Source organism: Anopheles coustani, assembly GCF_943734705.1.
Source record: "Anopheles coustani chromosome X unlocalized genomic scaffold, idAnoCousDA_361_x.2 X_unloc_15, whole genome shotgun sequence".
Taxonomy (NCBI): Eukaryota; Metazoa; Arthropoda; class Insecta; order Diptera; family Culicidae; genus Anopheles; species Anopheles coustani.
In genome coordinates this window covers 457501-467854 of record NW_026525104.1, presented here as the reverse complement: position 1 = coordinate 467854, position 10354 = coordinate 457501, and the positions used below count along the sequence as shown (strand labels likewise).

Sequence of the window (10354 nt, the reverse complement as noted above, 5' to 3'; positions counted from 1 at the left end):
AACAATATGAAACTCTTTAATGATGTTTCATAATTGGAATGAGTAGAGCATAAATCCTTCTACGAGGATCAAGTGGAGGGCAAGTCTGGTGCCAGCAGCCGCGGTAATTCCAGCTCCACTAGCGTATATTAAAATTGTTGCGGTTAAAACGTTCGAAGTTGATACTTGTCCAACACAGTCCGCTCCGCCGACCCGGTCAACCCGTGGTCGGTGGGCCAAGTCGGGAATCTGGTTGCGACTCAATGGTGTGGTAGGGCACCAAGTCTGTGTCATGGTGTGCCCTTCAACGGGTGCAAGTGTAACATAGAGCTCGACCGCTCACGTTTACCTTGAACAAATTAGAGTGCTTAAAGCAGGGTGCCCAAACGCCCTAGAATAATCTTGCATGGAATAATGGAATACGACCTTGGTCTAATCTTTCATTGGTTTTGTACTCAGACCGGAGGTAATGATTAACAGAAGTAGTTGGGGACACTAGTATTACGGCGCGAGAGGTGAAATTCGTAGACCGTCGTAAGACTAACTAAAGCGAAGGCATTTGTCAAGGATGCTTTCTTTAATCAAGAACGAAAGTTTAGAGGATCGAAGGCGATTAGATACCGCCCTAGTTCTAACCGTAAACGATGCCAACTAGCAATTGGGAGACGCTACAACCAGGTGCTCTCAGTAGCTTCCGGGAAACCAAAGTCAGGTTCCGGGGGAAGTATGGTTGCAAAGTTGAAACTTTAAAGGAATTGACGGAAGGGCACCACAATGAAATGGAGCTTGCGGTTCAATTTGACTCAACACGGGAAAACTTACCAGGTCCGAACTTATGGAGGTGAGACAGATTAATAGCTCTTTCTCAAATTTAAGGGTAGTGGTGCATGGCCGTTCTTAGTTCGTGGATTGATTTGTCTGGTTAATTCCGATAACGAACGTGACTCACATATGCTAACTAGAACGCAGTCAGCGTTAATGCGTCGATGCCGATTGGAACGGGTTAGGACCTTTCGGTGGAGTATGACCTGACACCTTCGCTGTTCGTGTGCGCAAGTGCACTTACGGTACGCTGCTTAGCAGGACAATTTGTGTTTAGCAAAATGAGATCGAGCGATAACAGGTCCGTGATGCCCTTAGATGTTCTGGGCTACACGCGTGCTACAATGTGGGTAGCAGCGTGTCTCCTATTCCGAGAGGAACGGGAAATCACTCAAATACTCACTTAGTAGGGATTATGGATTGCAATGGTCCATATGAACTCGGAACTTCTAGTAAGTGCTGGTCATCAGCCAGCGTTGAATACGTCCCTGCCCTTTGTACACACCGCCCGTCGCTACTACCGATGGATTATTTAGTGAGGTCTTTGGAGATGATCGTTCGCTGGATCCTCGTGAACCGCGTCTGCTTTATCGAAGTTGACCGAACTTGATGATTTAGAGGAAGTAAAAGTCGTAACAAGGTTTCCGTAGGTGAACCTGCGAAGGATCATTAGTGGCCAAGTGATCCTTCCAGAAGTCCGAACCTGCGGGTTGAGACTTCGGCACAAGTTGCCATATGATAATTGACGAAAACACTATAGAAGTCCGAACCTGCGGGTTGAGACTTCGGCACAAGTTGCCATATGATAATTGACGAAACACTATAGAAGTCCGAACCTGCGGGTTGAGACTTAGGCACAAGTTGCCTTATACATGACTTTGAACAAATACACAAGTCCGAACCTGCGGGTTGAGACTTAGGCACAAGTTGCCTTATACATGACTTCGAACAAACACACAAGTCCGAACCTGCGGGTTGAGACTTAGGCACAAGTTGCCATATGAAAGTTGACGAAACACTAACAAGTCCGAACCTGCGGGTTGAGACTTAGGCACACGTTGCCTTATACATGACTTCGAACAAATACACAAGTCCGAACTTGCGGGTTGAGACTTAGGCACAAGTTGCCTTATACATACATTGGCCAAATAAACAGAAGTCCGAACCTGCGGGTTGAGACTTAGGCACAAGTTGCCATATTATATCGATCAAACACTAAGTAGTCCGAACCTGCGGGTTGAGACTCAAGACCGTAAACAAGATGTCACTATACAAGTCCGAACCTAAGGGTTGAGACTTAATGCGATCTAGATACCAAGTTGACATCCAATACCTGTTGAGCAAAACCAAAGATTCCCTGTTCTCGAATGATTACACTATATAACAGGGAATCATGAAGAAATCAAGCAAGCGTGAAACAAAGTCATCACTTGGGCTATGCTCGATAGCCAACCACATGACCTTAACCTAAGAGAGCATGCAAACCACATGATACCTATAAACGATTAACCCGCCCTAGTTCAATCGTTCACCAAGTGATGACTTCAGTATGGCTAAGAGAAAAACTTTTAAATGGGAAAAACTCTAAGTCCGAACCTCCGGGTTGAGACTTCCGCGTCGGAGGTGGGCGCACCTCCTATCCGAAAGATGGTGAATCAGGGGTGTTCGATCAGCAATGGTCGGATGCCCCGTCGTAGTCCAACTATGACAATCAAAGTCAAGACCTCCGGTTGAGACTTTCCGCGAGTACAAGCATAAAGGAACACGGACCAAGCCGTACCGAGAGAATCGGTACTAGAGCCCTCGTGGTTCTACATTGAGAGAGCCCTCGTGGTTCTCATTAGGGGCTTTATGCAAGTCGTACTCAATACTGTGGTGTGAAGTATAAAGTAGTCCTCGCCTGGTCCACGCTGCTTCGGCGGTCCTGGGTAAGATAGTTAATTCTAGCTTGCCCTATAGTGGAATGAGGACACTTAATGCTTCGTCTTTTAGCGGCGGCTAGACTCCTCCTCACGGGGGAACGAGTTGACGCACACAGCGGCGGCTTACGCACTATGGCAATCATGGATGCCTGAAGATTCCGTGAAGTTCTCCCCTGGTCCACGCTGCCTCGGCAGTCCTGGGTAAAATGGAATATTTCCAGCTTGCCCTATAGTGGAAGAGGACTATCCAACAATACAAAGTCAAGACCTCCGGGTTGAGACTTCTCCGCGTCGGTGGTGTCGCGCACCGGCCTATCCGAAAGATGGTGTAACAGGGGTGTTCGATCAGCAATGGTCGGATGCCCCGTCATAGTCCAACTATGACAACCAAAGTCAAGACCTCCGGGTTGAGACTTTCCGCGTCCGGAGGTACGCGTACCGCCTACCCGAAAGATGGTGTGCTTCTGGGGTTATTCGATGAGTCGGATACCCCGTCGTAGTCCAACTATGACAATCAAAGTCAAGACCTCCGGGTTGAGACTTCCGCGTCCGGAGGTACGCGTACCGCCTACCCGAAAGATGGTGAATCAGGGGTGTTCGATCAGCAATGGTCGGATGCCCCGTCGTAGTCCAACTATGACAATCAAAGTCAAGACCTCCGGGTTGAGACTTCCGCGTCCGGAGGTACGCGTACCGCCTACCCGAAAGATGGTGAATCAGGGGTGTTCGATCAGCAATGGTCGGATGCCCCGTCGTAGTCCAACTATGACAATCAAAGTCAAGACCTCCGGGTTGAGACTTTCTAAGAGTACAAGCATAAAGGAACACGGACCAAGCCGTACCGAGAGAATCGGTACTAGAGCCCTCGTGGTTCTACATTGAGAGAGCCCTCGTGTTCTCATTAGGGCTTTATGCAAGTCGTACTCAATACTGTGGTGTGAAGTATAAAGTATAGTCCTCGCCTGGTCCACGCTGCTTCGGCGGTCCTGGGTAAGATAGTTAATTCTAGCTTGCCCTATAGTGGAATGAGGACACTTAATGCTTCGTCTTTTAGCGGCGGCTAGACTCCTCCTCACGGGGAACGAGTTGACGCACACAGCGGCGGCTTACGCACTATGGCAATCATGGATGCCTGAAGATTCCGTGAAGTTCTCCCCTGGTCCACGCTGCCTCGGCAGTCCTGGGTAAAATGGAATATTTCCAGCTTGCCCTATAGTGGAAGAGGACTATCCAACAATACAAAGTCAAGACCTCCGGGTTGAGACTTTCCGCGTCGGTGGTGTCGCGCACCGCCTATCCGAAAGATGGTGTAACAGGGGTGTTCGATCAGCAATGGTCGGATGCCCCGTCATAGTCCAACTATGACAACCAAAGTCAAGACCTCCGGGTTGAGACTTTCCGCGTCCGGAGGTACGCGTACCGCCTACCCGAAAGATGGTGTGCTTCTGGGGTATTCGATGAGTCGGATACCCCGTCGTAGTCCAACTATGACAATCAAAGTCAAGACCTCCGGGTTGAGACTTCCGCGTCCGGAGGTACGCGTACCGCCTACCCGAAAGATGGTGAATCAGGGGTGTTCGATCAGCAATGGTCGGATGCCCCGTCGTAGTCCAACTATGACAATCAAAGTCAAGACCTCCGGGTTGAGACTTCCGCGTCCGGAGGTACGCGTACCGCCTACCCGAAAGATGGTGAATCAGGGGTGTTCGATCAGCAATGGTCGGATGCCCCGTCGTAGTCCAACTATGACAATCAAAGTCAAGACCTCCGGGTTGAGACTTTCTAAGAGTACAAGCATAAAGGAACACGGACCAAGCCGTACCGAGAGAATCGGTACTAGAGCCCTCGTGGTTCTACATTGAGAGAGCCCTCGTGGTTCTCATTAGGGGCTTTATGCAAGTCGTACTCAATACTGTGGTGTGAAGTATAAAGTATAGTCCTCGCCTGGTCCACGCTGCTTCGGCGGTCCTGGGTAAGATAGTTAATTCTAGCTTGCCCTATAGTGGAATGAGGACACTTAATGCTTCGTCTTTTAGCGGCGGCTAGACTCCTCCTCACGGGGAACGAGTTGACGCGCACAGCGGCGGCTTACGCACTATGGCAATCATGGATGCCTGAAGATTCCGTGAAGTTCTCCCCTGGTCCACGCTGCCTCGGCAGTCCTGGGTAAAATGGAATATTTCCAGCTTGCCCTATAGTGGAAGAGGACTATCCAACAATACAAAGTCAAGACCTCCGGGTTGAGACTTTCCGCGTCGGTGGTGTCGCGCACCGCCTATCCGAAAGATGGTGTAACAGGGGTGTTCGATCAGCAATGGTCGGATGCCCCGTCATAGTCCAACTATGACAACCAAAGTCAAGACCTCCGGGTTGAGACTTTCCGCGTCCGGAGGTACGCGTACCGCCTACCCGAAAGATGGTGTGCTTCTGGGGTATTCGATGAGTCGGATACCCCGTCGTAGTCCAACTATGACAATCAAAGTCAAGACCTCCGGGTTGAGACTTCCGCGTCCGGAGGTACGCGTACCGCCTACCCGAAAGATGGTGTGCTTCTGGGGTATTCGATGAGTCGGATACCCCGTCGTAGTCCAACTATGACAATCAAAGTCAAGACCTCCGGGTTGAGACTTCCGCGTCCGGAGGTACGCGTACCGCCTACCCGAAAGATGGTGAATCAGGGGTGTTCGATCAGCAATGGTCGGATGCCCCGTCGTAGTCCAACTATGACAATCAAAGTCAAGACCTCCGGGTTGAGACTTCCGCGTCCGGAGGTACGCGTACCGCCTACCCGAAAGATGGTGAATCAGGGGTGTTCGATCAGCAATGGTCGGATGCCCCGTCGTAGTCCAACTATGACAATCAAAGTCAAGACCTCCGGGTTGAGACTTTCTAAGAGTACAAGCATAAAGGAACACGGACCAAGCCGTACCGAGAGAATCGGTACTAGAGCCCTTGTGGTTCTACATTGAGAGAGCCCTCGTGGTTCTCATTAGGGGCTTTATGCAAGAAGTACTCAATACTGTGGTGTGAAGTATAAAGTATAGAGTCCTCCACTGGTCCACGCTGCTCCGGCGGTCCTGGGTAAGATAGTTCATTCTAGCTTGCCCTATGTGGAAGAGGACTCAATACCCTACCTGTTGAGCTTGAAACAAAGTCATCACTTGGGCATGCTCATATTGCCATACACAATTACATTATATTCGAATGAGCATGCAAGCGACCCTATATAGACCGAACCAAAACGATAGATACCGCCGTAGTTCACCCCCACCAAGTGATGACTTCAGTATGGCTAGTGTGTGAAGTATAAAGTATAGTCCTCCCCTAGTCCACACTGCTTCGGCGGTCCTGGGTAAGATAGTTAGTTCTAGCTTGCCCTATGTGGAAGAGGACACAATACTTAATACTTAGAGTACAAGCATAAAGGAACACGGACCAAGCCGTACCGAGAGAATCGGTACTAGAGCCCTCGCGGTTCTACATTGTGAGCCCTCGTGGTTCAAACTAGATACTTTATGCAAGGCGTACTCAAAACTGTGGTGTGAAGTATAAAGTATAGTCCTCATCTGGTCCACGCTGCTTCGGCGGTCCTGGGTAAGATAGTTAATTCTAGCTTGCCCTATGTGGAAGAGGACACAATACTTAATACTGTGGTGTAATGGACAAGGTATAGTCCTCCACTGGTCCACGCTGCTCCGGCGGTCCTGGGTAAGATAGTTCATTCTAGCTTGCCCTATGTGGAAGAGGACTCAATACCCTACCTGTTGAGCTTGAAACAAAGTCATCACTTGGGCATGCTCATATTGCCATACAATATTCCATTATCTACTAATGAGCATGCAGCTATATGATTATAACCTGTAAACGATTACCCCGCCGTAGTTCAGCGCTTCAACCAAGTGATGACTTCAGTATGGCTAGTGTGTGAAGTATAAAGTATAGTCCTCCCCTGGTCCACACTGCTTCGGCGGTCCTGGGTAAGATAGTTAGTTCTAGCTTGCCCTATGGTGGAAGAGGACACCATACTTAATACTGTGGTGTAATGAACAAAGTATAGTCCTCCACTGGTCCACGCTGCTTTGCAGTCCTGGGTAAGATAGTTAATTCTAGCTTGCCCTATGTGGAAGAGGGCATACAAGACAAAGTATAGTTCTCCCCTGGTCCACGCTGCTTCGGCGGTCCTGGGTAAGATAGTTAATTCTAGCTTGCCCTATGTGGAAGAGAGCATACATGAACCAAGAACGAAGGTTATGATCGAGGAATGATTCGACAACTAACCGATGGTATGAAATGTGAAGAATTCAAGCAAGCACACAATCAAGTCATCACTTGGGCATGCTCGATAGCCAACCCTATGACATTAACCTAGTAGAGCATGCGAAACCCAATATATATACAAGTAATGTAAACGATGCCTCCCTAGTTCAGCGCTTCAACCAAGTGATGACTTCAGAATGGCTAAATCAAATCGGTTCAAAACATACCATCGGTACCCTATTGAAACACACAAGTCGATATCAAACCTCTTAATTGTGTAGTCCTCCACTGGTCCACGCCGCTGCGGCGGTCCTGGGTAAGATAGTTCATTCTAGCTTGCCCTATGTGGAAGAGGGCACATTACTCAATACTGTGGTGTTATGAACAAAGTATAGTCCTCCTCTGGTCCACGCTGCTTCGGCGGTCCTGGGTAAGATAGTTAATTCTAGCTTGCCCTATGTGGAAGAGGGCATACAAGACAAAGTATAGTTCTCCCCTGGTCCACGCTGCTTCGGCGGTCCTGGGTAAGATAGTTAATTCTAGCTTGCCCTATGTGGAAGAGAGCATACATGAACCAAGAACGAAGGTTATGATCGAGGAATGATTCGACAACTAACCGATGGTATGAAATGTGAAGAATTCAAGCAAGCACACAATCAAGTCATCACTTGGGCATGCTCGATAGCCAACCCTATGACATTAACCTAGTAGAGCATGCGAAAACCAATATATATGTAAACGATGCCCCTCCCTAGTTCAGCGCTTCAACCAAGTGATGACTTCAGAATGGCTAAATCAAATCGGTTCAAAACATACCATCGGTACCCTATTGAAACACACAAGTCGATATCAAACCTCATGATTGTGTAGTCCTCCACTGGTCCACACTGCTCCGGCGGTCCTGGGTAAGATAGTTCATTCTAGCTTGCCCTATGTGGAAGAGGGCACATTACTCAATACTGTGGTGTTATGAACAAAGTATAGTCCTCCACTGGTCCACGCTGCTTCGGCGGTCCTGGGTAAGATAGTTAGTTCTAGCTTGCCCTATGTGGAAGAGGGCATACAAGACAAAGTATAGTTCTCCCCTGGTCCACGCTGCTTCGGCGGTCCTGGGTAAGATAGTTAATTCTAGCTTGCCCTATGTGGAAGAGAGCATACATGAACCAAGAACGAAGGTTATGATCGAGGAATGATTCGACAACTAACCGATGGTATGAAATGTGAAGAATTCAAGCAAGCACACAATCAAGTCATCACTTGGGCATGCTCGATAGCCAACCTCATGACATTAACCTAGTAGAGCATGCGAAAACCAATATATATGTAAACGATGCCTCCCTAGTTCAGCGCTTCAACCAAGTGATGACTTCAGAATGGCTAAATCAAATCGGTTCAAACCATACCATCGGTATCCTATTGAAACACACAAGTCGATATCAAACCTCATGATTGTGTAGTCCTCCACTGGTCCACGCCGCTTCGGCCGTCCTGGGTAAAATGGAACATTCCAGCTTGCCCTATGTGGAAGAGGGCACATTACTCAATACTGTGGTGTGAAGTATAAAGTTCAGTTCTCCCCTGGTCCACGCTGCTTCGGCGGTCCTGGGTAAGATAGTTCATTCTAGCTTGCCCTATGTGGAAGAGGACACTTCATACTTCGTCTCTAAGCGGCGGCTTGACTCCTCCCTACGGGGAACGGGTTTACGCGCACAGCGGCGGCTTACGCACTATGGCAGTCATGGATGCCTTACGTTTCTATGAAAAGTGTGTTCCTCCCCTGGTCCACGCTGCTTCGGCAGTCCTGGGTAAGATAGTTAGTTCTAGCTTGCCCTATGTGGAAGAGGACACGTAGACTTACTGTGGTGTGAAGTATAAAGTTCAGTTCTCCCCTGGTCCACGCCGCTTCGGCCGTCCTGGGTAAAATGGATTCATCCAGCTTGCCCTATGTGGAATGAGGACACTTTATGCTTCGTCTCTAAGCGGCGGCTTGCTCCTCCCTACGGGGAACGGGTATACGCGCACAGCGGCGGCTTACGTTATGGCAGTCATGGATGCCTTACGTTTCCATGAAAAGTGTGTTCCTCCCCTGGTCCACGCTGCTTCGGCAGTCCTGGGTAAGATAGTTAGTTCTAGCTTGCCCTATGTGGAAGAGGACACGTAGACTTACTGTGGTGTGAAGTATAAGGTTCAGTTCTCCCCTGGTCCACGCCGCTTCGGCCGTCCTGGGTAAAATGGATTCATCCAGCTTGCCCTATGTGGAATGAGGACACTTTATGCTTCGTCTCTAAGCGGCGGCTTGCTCCTCCCTACGGGGAACGGGTATACGCGCACAGCGGCGGCTTACGTTATGGCAGTCATGGATGCCTTACGTTTCCATGAAAAGTGTGTTCCTCCCCTGGTCCACGCTGCTTCGGCAGTCCTGGGTAAGATAGTTAGTTCTAGCTTGCCCTATGTGGAAGAGGACACGTAGACTTACTGTGGTGTGAAGTATAAGGTTCAGTTCTCCCCTGGTCCACGCCGCTTCGGCCGTCCTGGGTAAAATGGATTCATCCAGCTTGCCCTATGTGGAATGAGGACACTTTATGCTTCGTCTCTAAGCGGCGGCTTGCTCCTCCCTACGGGGAACGGGTATACGCGCACAGCGGCGGCTTACGTTATGGCAGTCATGGATGCCTTACGTTTCCATGAAAAGTGTGTTCCTCCCCTGGTCCACGCTGCTTCGGCAGTCCTGGGTAAGATAGTTAGTTCTAGCTTGCCCTATGTGGAAGAGGACACGTAGACTTACTGTGGTGTGAAGTATAAGGTTCAGTTCTCCCCTGGTCCACGCCGCTTCGGCCGTCCTGGGTAAAATGGATTCATCCAGCTTGCCCTATGTGGAATGAGGACACTTTATGCTTCGTCTCTAAGCGGCGGCTTGCTCCTCCCTACGGGGAACGGGTATACGCGCACAGCGGCGGCTTACGCAAGTTAGTCACCCTCGGCAGTGGATCACTCGGCTCATGGATCGATGAAGACCGCAGCTAACTGCGCGTCATAATGTGAACTGCAGGACACATGAACATTGATAAGTTGAACGCATATTGCACGTCGTGGGAACCTACCATGATGTACAGATGACTGAGCGCTTATATTTGAGAAATGTATCGCATACATTTAACTACGCCGTGACACCCGTCACGAGACGTGCACCATGATGTTAACTAGGGTCGCGACGACCCGCTAGCATTAAAGAACCCGTGGTTTACAATATACTGGCATTGGAATTCGAAGTATTTAGAGCGTCCGTGTTCCCGCGTGAGGCGGAAGTACGAGGAGAAGGCGTGCTTGTGGTGTCTGTGGTGGTGTTTACTGATGTCTAGCTTCAGCTTATTTAT

The 10354-nt window shown here is 49.3% G+C and overlaps 1 non-coding gene across 1 annotated transcript; it reads left to right on the top strand.

The window, feature by feature from the left end:
* Positions 1-9952: 9952 nt before the first annotated feature.
* LOC131270144 (5.8S ribosomal RNA) lies at positions 9953-10107 on the top strand. Its single transcript, XR_009179273.1, has one exon. It is a non-coding gene; the product is annotated as a 5.8S ribosomal RNA (ribosomal RNA).
* Positions 10108-10354: the final 247 nt, after the last annotated feature.